Source organism: Mytilus galloprovincialis, chromosome 1 (genome assembly GCF_965363235.1).
Source record: "Mytilus galloprovincialis chromosome 1, xbMytGall1.hap1.1, whole genome shotgun sequence".
NCBI lineage: Eukaryota > Metazoa > Mollusca > Bivalvia > Mytilida > Mytilidae > Mytilus > Mytilus galloprovincialis.
This window is the reverse complement of record NC_134838.1, coordinates 43335225-43347556: the sequence shown is the minus strand read 5'-3', so window position 1 is coordinate 43347556 and position 12332 is coordinate 43335225. Positions and strand designations below refer to the sequence as shown.

The 12332-nt window shown below is 29.9% G+C and overlaps 1 long non-coding RNA gene across 1 annotated transcript; it reads left to right on the top strand.

Moving 5' to 3' along the window:
• The first annotated feature begins 3394 nt into the window (after positions 1-3394).
• LOC143078894 (uncharacterized) lies at positions 3395-8440 on the top strand. The gene is made up of 3 exons (XR_012979302.1): positions 3395-3469; positions 6573-6658; positions 7745-8440. It is a non-coding gene; the product is annotated as an uncharacterized LOC143078894 (long non-coding RNA).
• Positions 8441-12332: the final 3892 nt, after the last annotated feature.

Sequence of the window (12332 nt, the reverse complement as noted above, 5' to 3'; positions counted from 1 at the left end):
TGTGTATGACTATAGTTCTAACTGATGTCAAAAAAGTGACCTGATTGTGACATCCTGTATTCGTTCCACTTTTCAATAAATGTGTATGTTTTCGTTTGGTTTAACTGAACCAAATTACCCAAAACATAACAATTTTGCAATGAAAACATTTTAAAACTTGTCACTCCTTGCATAAAACTAGTACACATGTATATGATTCCATGAAAAGTTTCAGATAAAGTACTTTAAGCGTTCTTTCTGTATACTCCTTATTATTCATTGATAAGATGCTTTACTGTATCATTTTATAAAGCTGCTTTTTTTATCTTCTGGAATCAATTGTTTTTAGCCTTGAGACAGCCGCTAAAATGTAGCTTAAGCTGGTCTGTTTTAACAGGCATAGTTCTAAATTTGCATTATCGAGAAATAATTGCACCCTGTGCCCGTTTAACCATGTGCCTATTGATAATAAAAAGACTAAAAAGTATTGTTTGTCTAAATTCCTGTGTGTTATCTATGACATACTATATTATAATAGTCCCAGGTGTAATCTTTTAAAATTGCACATTTGATTTTACAAATATCAAAATCAAATATTCGTTCTGCATTTATAGTTAAAATTTTGGTGATTATACTGTTTAACATCACCACTCTATTTTTGAAAAACTTAACTTAACTTAGCGTCACTGATGAGTCTTTTGCAGACGAAACGCGCGTCTGGCGTATATACTAAATTTAGTCCTGGTATCTATGATGAGTTTATTTACAACCACTGGGTCGATGCCACTGCTGGTGGAGATTTATCACAAGCGTATCACAAGCCCAGTAGTCAGTACTTTTTGTGCTGACATGAATTGTTATTGATATGGTTATATTTATAAATTTGTTGTTTACAAATGTTTGATTTTTTTGAAATACTAAGGCTTCTCTACCTCAGGCATAGATTACCTTAGCTGTACATGGCAACACTTTTAGGAATTTTGGTCTTCAATGCTCTTCAACTTCGTACTTTTTTTGGCCTTTTCAACTTTTTTGGATTCGAGCGTCACTGATGAGTCTTTTGTAGACGAAACGCGCGTCTGGCGTATATACTAAGTTTAGTCCTGGTATCTATGATGAGTTTATTTGTAATATGATATCGCTAAAAAATGTATGACAAACCCAACTCTCTGGCGTTTGTTATTCTTGTAGTTTTTTTTTATTTTGGTTTATTTATAGGTTTCGGAATTTAGCGTGAAGTCCCTGTTTTCTGTTCTTTGGTCGGGTAGAGACATTCCCCATTTCCATTCTCAATTTTATTTTTATGCTTAAATTTGAATGTGCCTTTTTTAAGTTGTGACGTTCCGTTATCTTCTAATGGAATATGCGTCTTTAAATTTATAAGTTCAATGCACGTGTGTGCGTTGGCGTGTCAAATAAAACAAATACATTTCTAATTTCATTACTGAATATTTTTTATAAGCTGTATTTCGTGTTGTTAGTCGTTTATAATGACTATTTATATATCTTATATTAGTGAAGTAGTTTACAGTAATACTACATGTCATCACAAATACAGTAATTGATTACTAGGTTTCAATGTTTGTTATAAATACTTTCAGTTTTTATTGATCATTGCGTCTTGTGTTTTGGTGATTAATATGATTTTACTTCCATGTCCATTTAAACATGACCAGCTCCTTTTATTTGTTGTTTAATTAAAAAAAAAAAAAATTCTGAACGTAAATCGCTAGGCATTGTTCTATTCAGAAGTCATAACATCGCAGTATGTAATGAATTCAAAAGTTCATCTGCCGAGAAAGGAGAGTGTAAATGGGTTACTTCGGTACTCATCAGCTTGAGTCCTTTATCATTGTTTTGTTTAACTGCCACCATCTTTCGATATATCATTAGTGCAGTTTTACTTGTACCTGCTTTGTGTCATCTCTATTTGATAAGATTGTGCCTTTTTTGAACTGATTTATTGTATGGTCTTAAACGTATATTGTCCTGTTGTGTTGAGTCGCTGTCTAATTGATACATACCTCTCATTTCCTTTCATTATCGTTGTGCATTTACACTTACTATCTTAAAGAATCAATATTTCTTTTCCAAGGTAAAAATCTAATACACAAAAGTAGAAACAAATCCTTTCATGTATGATATGCAGAATATGTATTTCTAGGATATTCAAGTGCTAAGTACCATATTTGATCATTGTTAAGATTAAATAATACGCCTTCGTGTAGATACTCAAAAGAACGAATGTGAAGTGACATGAAACAAGGATTAGAGAATTATAAACTGTCTAGAATATAAATACATTATGATCATTTATATTATGATAAAGTTGAAGCGGTAATATAAGTTCATAGTAGTTAAAGCTGGACACAAGCTGTCCGAAGTTTCCGTTAGAAATTTCTATCGTTAAGAATTAACAATTGTGATGGGTAACCCTTTAAATGAAACAATTCATAAAAAAATCAACAAAAAAGCTACCGCAGTTTAAATAACCTTTACACAAATTGCAACAGCGCCTCGCAAAGATACCAATTAAGCTATTTATATTGTAGATCAAAACGAGAAAAACAACACCTAGGTCTAAAAAGCAGACAATTTTTTATTTATATAAATAATGCCGTTCGTTTTCTTGTTTGAATTGTTTTACATTATTATTGCCTTTATAGCTGACTATGCCATATGGGCTTTACTCATTGTTGAAGGCCGTACGGTGACCTATAGTGGTTAATTTCTGTGTCATTTTGTCTCTTGTGGAGAGTTGTCTCATTGGCAATCATACCACATCTTCTTTTGTTAGGTTACCAAATCAACACACAGAAATAGCTAGATAAGTTGCAGTGATACGAATTAGTCGCTTTCAGTGAGGTCAAAAATACTAAAATCAAAAACATACAAACAGTTTACTAAATGACGTCTCGTCACATCATATATTTACTCTTTTATCCAGAACTCCTATTTACAGAATGGATTCAATAGTAATTTCCTGACGGTTTCTACTTCAATATGTTTTAGGTGTCGTATTTAATCAGTTGAAGACATAACTGATCCGCATAAGGCTTCATTCTGTCACTTTTTGGTAACATTTTCTTTTTACAAAACAGCTTTCCGGATATAATGCCATGAACACGAGAACACTTTCTTTTTTTTTTTTTTTTATCTAAAATCTGATTTATTGCACTATTGCTGTTATAATTAATACCATGTCTACAGCATTTGACAGGGCATCCCTGAAGCGTTAGTTTTACTGAACAAACAGGGAGATTGTTCAGTAAATTATTAATAATAATAATAAATGGTTAGATTTACATGTTACAATATTGTGTATACAGATTATACAGATTACCACAGAAATTATTTTCCGGAAAAAAATACATTCGTGAGCCGCTTTGACTCTGTATATATGCTAGTTGACCTGGTCATGACCTATTGATCACGGATTACACGATGGAGGCAAATTAACAGTCGAAGCAGTTTGTTGTATATTAATTATGTAGGTGAACATACTTGGTTACGAATTGAAGTACATTATATAAGTATATTTATTTATGAGTATGTGATATATTAAATGAAGGATGCGTCAGAATAGTAGGGGTTTAATCTTTATCACTGATCATGATCATGACGAAGTCTACAACACGTGGTTTTAAGATTAACTAATATAGAGACACATGTATTGCTGAATAAATTAGCATATAGCATATATGCGAGAATAATAATTATATGTATAAGCTTATTTCTTTCAAAATTTTACCATGTTTACCACCTGAAAGTGTCGAAATATTTAAGTAGTTCAAAAAATCTTTTTTGAACAGGGCATACACATCAAAATTTGTAGTTTTATAATTTGAACTGTGAGTGCACTTGTGGATAGAAAATGTAATGAGTGTCATCAACAGATTTATATCATAATAATTGATATCACCGATTTTATATCCTATAATGAGATTTCTGTAGTTTAGGATATGATGACCTATTTTAACTTTATTTAATAGTATTTTGATCTTTTCCCTAAAAGTGTTAAAGTAACGACATTCTAGGAAAAAATGTTTATAATCTTCTGTTACATTACATAAGTCGCATTTACTGTCTTCTTTTATCTTCCATTGAAAAAGCAATTGTTTGCAAGGAAGGATATGATGCAGCAATTTCCATTTAAATATTTTTAATCTGTTATCTTTTAAATAAGTAAATATAAAGTTAAGCATTGATTTAATTGGAATTAACGAATCTAAATTTAGGACACGTTTCCATTTAAAGAAACCTGGAGGCGTGTCTTCATTTCCACTATTAATGTGTGTGTATATCTGCTTTGTTTCCATTACTTGTAAAATTATTATCTTATTTTTTTCTTTTGTATTGATGCAAAGGTTAAGTTTATTTTTTACTTTTGATTTTATTGATTTTTCTGATTTAAGTACCTTGAGCCATTCATTTGGTAAGGCATAATTAAGTTTTGAAATTTCAAACATTAAATTGGATTTTGAGGATATTTTATTAGATATTATTTCTTGAGAGATATTACCATTTTGGTCTATTATATCGTTAACGTATATAATACCGTCTTTTATCCAATTTATAAAAACTAAACACTTTCCTTGAAATTTTATCAGTTTGTTTCCCCATAAGATTTGTTGTCTAATGTTTTTAAAATTCATATTGAGTTTGGTATTATTTAAATTTTGTACTTTGAACCAAGACTTTACAATTTCTAAGTAGAATTTTGGTAAAGTTTTATGTAGGTTTTGTATTGAGTAAATGTTGTCTAGATTCATGTAAAGTAGCATGAAATTAGCACCAAATTTATTAAAGTAAAATGTCGGAATTACTTTCCAGTTAGCAAAATCATCTGCAGTAAGTCTTTTTATCCATGCTATTTGTAGTGCAGTTATATAATTGTCTATATCTGTCATTTTAAGCCCTCCCTCAGTAGTATTTTTGCTAAGGGTGGTTCGTTTGACCTTTTCTCGTTTACCATCCCATATAAAATTGTAGATAATAGTTTTAAACTGTTGAATAAATTCATGTGGTAGGTTTGTGACTGAAGCTAAATATGTAAGGTTAGGTATAAGAAGAGATTTTACAACTGTTATTTTACCTATCATTGTAAGATTTCTTTTTTTCCAATTACTTATTAATTTGTCACATTTCTGTATTATTTTTTCAGTATTCAGCTTATCACATTCAGCTCGATCTGTTCCAAAATAAACTCCTAGACTTTTTATTGGTCCTTTATTCCATGTTATATTTTCAAACTTATCTTTACAATGTTTTAATTTTCCTAACCAAATGCCCTCAGTTTTTGATCTATTTAATTTTAAACCTGATAGCGTTCCAAAGATTTCAATAATATTAAGAGTGTGACGTACTTCATCTTTTGATTTTAGAAAAAGTGTTGTGTCGTCAGCTAATTGAGAAATCTTTAAACTGTGTGTTTTAGTATCTAGCTTAATTTGAAAACCTTTGATGTTGTTGTCTTGTCTTATTCTGCAGGACAAAATTTCTACAGCAATAACAAAAATCAGGGAACTTAACGGGCAGCCTTGTCTAATACCGCGTTTAATGTTATATGGTGATGAGACCCACCCATTGTTTAACATACAACCCGTTATGTCTTTGTACAGAGTTTTAACCCATTTGATAAAAGGATTTGGAAGGCCGAATTTCTTGAGTGCTTCATACATAAATGGCCATTCCAATGAGTCAAAGGCCTTGGAAAAATCTATGAAGAGCAATGCTCCTTCAATATTAAAGTATTCTGCATGGTCTATTATGTCTTGAATTTGACGAATGTTGAAACCTATATATCTATTTTTTATGTAACCATTTTGGTCACTATGGATGATTTTAGTTAGTATTGGTTTAAGACGTTGTGCTAAAGAATATGCCATAAGCTTTGTATCAACATTGAGTAAAGTAATTGGTCTATAGTTGTCTAAAAGAAGTGGGTTTCCCTTTTTTATATAATGAAGAGACTACTCCTATTTTTTGTAGTGTGGTCATTTCTTCCTTTTGATAGCATGTGTTAAAAACTTTAACAACAATTTCTTTTAAATTTGTCCAGAAGGTTCGATAAAATTCTACACTGATCCCGTCGATGCCCGGTGATTTATTTAATTTCATAGATTTAATAGCTTCTGTACATTCTTTTATGGTAAGCTCCCCTTCTAGATTTTGAGTTTCCTCATGAGAAAGAGTTTTATCTACTTTTGTTTCTGTTATATATTTTTTTATTTCATTTTCATTAGGATTTGTACTTTTATATAAATTTTCATAGAAGTTTTTTTCTAACTTTAAAATTTCAGATGAATCTGTTATAATTTCTCCTTTTTCATTCGTAAGTGCAGAAATATTTTTATGAGTTTGTCTGGATTTTTCAAGGCCTATAAAAAATTTTGTGTTTTTTTCTCCTTCTTCTGTCCATTTTACACGTGATCTAACCTGAGCTCCCTTTGCTTCATTTATGTAAAGGTTCTCTAGTTTTTTCTCAGCATTGTTTATTCTATTTTGAACATTATTATCCTGTAAGTTTTCTACATTTTCGTTCAATTTTTTTAATGACAGTTCTAATTTAATTATTTCATTTTTATTTTCAGCTTGTTTTTGCCTACAGTATTTAATGGTTATGTCTCTTACTTCAGCTTTAAAAACGTCCCACTTAACTCGAGGATCTACAGCCGTAGTAAGTATTTTTTGTTTATAAGTTTGAATTAAGTTATTAATGAGATTTTGATATTTTGTGTCATTCAATATACTGTTATTAATTTTAAAGAAACCTCGGCCTCTACTGTGTGCTTTGTGTCTTAGCTTTAATGAAATTGCCTGATGATCAGTGTAAGAAATAGCAGCGGGTCTAATATCTGCTGCTGTAATATGTGGTCTTATATCAGAGCTAATAAGAAAATAATCTATTCTGCTTGCTATGTTAAAGTTATTTTTCCTTCTCCAGGTGAACTGTCTTTTGTTTGGGTTAATTTCTCTCCATATATCAACTAACTTATGTTTTTTTATTAATTGTTTCAAACTATTTACAGGTTTATTAAATTTTGGTGTACTTGTACTTTTTCTGTCGTTTTCAGTCAGACTTTCATTTATATCCCCTCCAAGTATTAAAATGCCTAATCTATTATTTTCAATTAAGTTGTTTATTTTTTTGAAGAAAGAATTTCTATTTCTTTGTATATTTGGTGCTTAAACATTAACTAAAGTGAAGATGTTATTATCAAGTTCTACATTAATTAGAATAAACCTGCCCTCCTCATCTTTAATTTCATTTATTATTTTGTGATTTATGTTTTCTTTAATTAAAATTGAAACACCTCTGGATAGGGAATTGCCAAAGCTATGGTATATCTTACATTTAGTTTCACTATTTATTACATTTATGTTTTTATCGGTGAAATGGGACTCTTGAATAAACAAGATGTCACATTTTTGATTTTCACACCAAATATATAGTCTGTCTCGCTTTTCTTTTTTTCCTAGCCCTTGGCAGTTCAAGGAGCAGATATTTAAATTATTACTCATCTAAATAATGAATTATACATGTATTAGCAAAGATTACTACAGAGATATACATCATAACAAACTGTTTTAAGTTGTTGTATACAATACAACTATGACTAAACGTATAATAGTAGTAATGCATGAGTATATATAATATATATGTATCATTATAATATGTGTTTTTTACAATAATACAGTTTTGTACTTGTGCCTGTATGTATATAGGAGCTTGATTTTCAGAAATTACTTTTTCTATTTTCAGATATTTGAATTGTTCAATAAGGAGTGTTCGAGTGCTCAACAACATTATAACTGTGATCAAATGAAATATATTCTCAACAGTTTTTGATGACGTCTTAAATTTTCCATACATTTGAACCTGGAAATGATATCTTTTTGTGTAGTATTCTTTGGCGATTTTTAAATGTTCACTTAACGCTGCTGTACATGTGTGTATCATGTGTTTTAATAAGATATGGATCTGTACTTCAAGTGAATATACTGCGTCAAAAGGATTAGCATAGCTGGTTGTGGAATATGTGTGTCTTGATAGTATGGTGCAAAAATATATGAGTGCAATTCGTTTCGTACTTCCTGTGTGTGATGCGGTATATGGTGATATACTACATGTAGTTGCGTACCATATTTGCAATTTCGTAGGAATATGAAGTGGTTGGTATATTTTCCGATTATCCTTGTTTGAATTGCAGAAAATAGAAGATTTGTTTGTACAATCAGTGCTTACCTGTAATAAAAGCATTTTGGTGATGAACCGAATTAAACAAATGCAGCCTAATGACGTGGATAGTAGAACTAGTGATCGTTTCATTTTGTTAACTAGTGAATAAAAGTTTTTTCTTTTTGTTGGTTTAATGCTTGTTTTAAAATTATCTGTTTCTTTCAGACATATGTTTTTGTTGGTATTTTGTGAATAAACATACATATAAGATAAATTACATATTACACTGTTTTCTATTTCTACATCATCATGATCATCAATTGAGAACATATGATCTAGTTTTGTGTCATATTTCTCTTTTTGATTGGTTAATATACATGTACTACTCTTATCAACACAAATACAATATACAATATGTATAGAGGATAAGTAGTTTTCATTTTCGATATCATTATTCAAACACATATAATCTAAATTATATCGTATTCTTTTTTTTTTTTTTTTTAACATAATAAATAAAAGTCATGAAAAAACATAAAATGAGAACATTGTTTATGTTTACCATAACATCAGTTGGACACATACAATCTATTATTACAAAGAGTTCTTTTTTTTGTTTGTATTTTACACTATAAATAAAAACACAGAAAAAAAGTAAATATATACAAATGTTCATGGAAATAGGTATATAATTTTACTATTTAATGCTTATAAAATTTATATACATTTAGTTGAGCTGGATGATAGTTAGGGTCCCTTTGGTTTCTGGATATTTGATGTTCGTTCGTGAATTTGGTCAGTTGGTGTTGTTGCTGCGCGTTTGTCTTTGCGTCCATCAGGCGTTCCAACATTGTTGTTTCCTTGGAAGTGAAAGAACAATGTTGATTGATTAGGATTGTCCTCGTTGTCTTTATTAAGTTGTTGTGTACCGGTTTTTTTGCCAGACTTTTTTTTAGCTTTAGCTTTTGCCTTTTTAATTTCATTGTTATGTTTGGCTGCTGAAATGCCTTGGTGTTCAGGTTCGTTCATAATGAGAGCTGCATCCTTTTTATTTGAAGCATTATAGCTGAAACTTGCGCTTGTCACAAAACATGTAAAACCTAAAACTTTTCAGATTAAAGTATGACCGATAAATATTTAGGTTTTATATGTTTTTGAAAAAAGGTCATAGAGTTATTTTTCTTTAAAACAATATGGGCAGTTGTGAAATACCATTATTTTTTTTTTACATATAATCTATTTTGTTCTTGCAGTATAATTAGTTATCAAAGGTACCATTGTTATAAATGTCGGATTTGACTTTAATTCTTTACTGTTTCGAATGAATTTAAACTAACAGACACTCTTTGAGACTTTTAACTCAACGAGCAATCCCGTTCATGCGGTGAGATGTTTTGTTGGGGATATCAAAACTGTTTGCACATAAGTTAGGAAGAAAATTAAAAACAAATGGTAATTGGTAAAAAAATAAGGGTAAAAGCAGCAATTCATATATAAATGATAGTCAAATAAATATAAGTTTTTCGATTACTGTTTTAACTTTACGTCACATCATTGCGAAAGTAAGCTTAACATGCAGGATAACGTTTATTTTTAGACAATATCTAATCACGAAGTTGAAGATCAAAGTTACCACCATTTGAACTACATTTTAAGTGAACTTTACTCTCTTCCTTACACAAAAAGTAGCGACACTAATAACGTTTTCATGTAATACAATTCTCATGGCGCTACTTTATTACTTTTCAATCTCAAATAATGATTCCTTAGAAGGTCAAAATAAGAAATGAACAAATAAAAGCTCATCTTGGGTGATAGACGAAATAAATTCCTGTTCCAAACGCTTTTTAGCTACGAAGATTGATAATAATTAGTATGAACATTTCAAAAGACGATTATAAAATTTATCTATATGTAATACTTAATAATGTCTAGTGACATTTAATAACAACATTGCTACTTCCCTAGGTGTTACCTTTCTTTCATTTTGATATGTAGCATACGGTCCAGACGATAAATGTTCGTCTAGCAACATAATCATCATTATAGATCTTAAAATAATAAACAGAGGGCTCAAAATACAGTATTATATAATAATCTATATATATATATATATATATACATATATCGAATATCTTTTATTAACCTTTAAGTACCTGTAATATTAAACATATTTATTTAATTATTTTTTTATACATATTGTGACAAGTAACCCCCAGGGCATATATTTTTATATATTTTTATTATGGCTGTAAATATGTTATTTCCTCCTTGTTATAGATAAGATATATGTTTAAAATTGTTTTTGAAGAATTGTAAACTTCAAGATTGTTTGTTAAAATGACTTTCCATGTTTTATGTTTATCTAGTCATTGGATATGCTTGAATAATTGTGTGTTTATTAACTTGTACCGACGAATGAGTAGAAAATGAGGAATATTGTGATTTTTAGATTTTTGAGACTTGTTGTTATTTTGAGAAAAGTACCGGTACTTAGGGAGCTACCATTTAATTTTTAGGGGGGGGGGGGGCTAGGATGAAAAATATTAAAATATTGTCCGGCCTTTTTTTTAGTTGTAATCTCTGTCCTGCATTTTTATTTTTTACTCTATCTTTTTTTACTAGTTTATCCTGACTTTTTTTACACAAACTGTCACCCTGCCTTTTTCTTACTCAAAACTCCTGTCCTGCCTATTTTTTCAAATTTCATCCTAGCCCCCACCCCCTTAAAAATTAAATGGTAGCTCCCTTATTCATCTGTAACTTTTTCGGGATCGACCTCACTTTAGAAATACTTTGTCAGTTTTGGACAATAACAGTCAAACTTACTTATACACACTCTTTTCGAAAGTTGAATTGAGTTCTAGAATTTACTTTTCCCCACTGAAGGTTATGCATTTTGTCTAAACTTGTCGATCTTCGTTTCTGTTACATACAGCATGTACCGTTATCCGCCAAAACTTCAGATGAAAGGCTAGCGATTTCATTGGTTGAGTAAAAGAATAAAGTATTTTACCTTAGTTTTTGTGGAAATTGCTATAGAAATGTTTTATTTTACGATAAATGTTAGAAAATGTAAAAGTTAATATTTTAAAATTTTGTATTCTTTGTTGCTTCAACTTGATAAAGAATGGAGCTATTTGATTGGCTATAGGTTACTTGCACAGTGCAAGATGGTGCATTTTAAGGGTATCGTGAATGCCCCTGTGCAATGCTTATGTACTGTCGTGCAGAGCGGGTATTATAAAACCTTTCCAAAACGCTGCATTGACGTCACTTTCTAGCCACTTCTTTAAGGGACGAATCGCTGCCAAAATCTGAATTTAAGTTATATAATATATTATAGGGTTTTAAAGGTATATCTGAGAGTTCTTTGTTATACTTTTATTGTTCTCTATTTTACAAGATATACGCTACTAGTGAAGTCTCTAATACACTTGTCTTGCTTTACGTTATTTAAATAATTTAAATAAATAATAAAGAAGCAAACGGGACACAAGACATACGCTACTAGTAAAGTTTCTAATACACCTGTTTTGTTTAAATTACTAAATAAATAAGGATGTAAGGATATTAGACATACGCTACTAGTAAAGTTTCTAGTATTTTTCTCTTGATTTAAGTAACTGAGATAAGGATAAGGGCTTCAGGACTACACTGCTAGTAAAGTCTCTAGCAATTGTCTTGAAGTAAACAAGAAAACCAAATTACTGATAAACACTATTTCGAGTAAGCTTTGATAAATTAAATGACAGACACTGCTAGTAAAGTCTCTATATAATAAATAATAAAGAAGCAAACGGGACACAAGTCATACGCTACTGGTAAAGTTTCTAATACACCTGTTTTGATGGAGAATTTAATATATTAAAAACCGTTAGATCTTAGGCATACACTCTAGAACAGGGTCATCTAGCACACTTGCCTATCTAAATTTTGTACACTTGATAACGCTCTAGCACGGGGTCAGCTAGCACACTTTCTTGTGTACCAAAGTGTTAAGTATTTTTTATTGTTTATGTAAGTAACACAATTTAAACCCAGAAGTTAAGTACTCAGTTAAACCGTTATATATAATATATATATATATATATATATATATATATATATATATATATATATATATATATATATATATATATATATATATATATATATATATATATATATA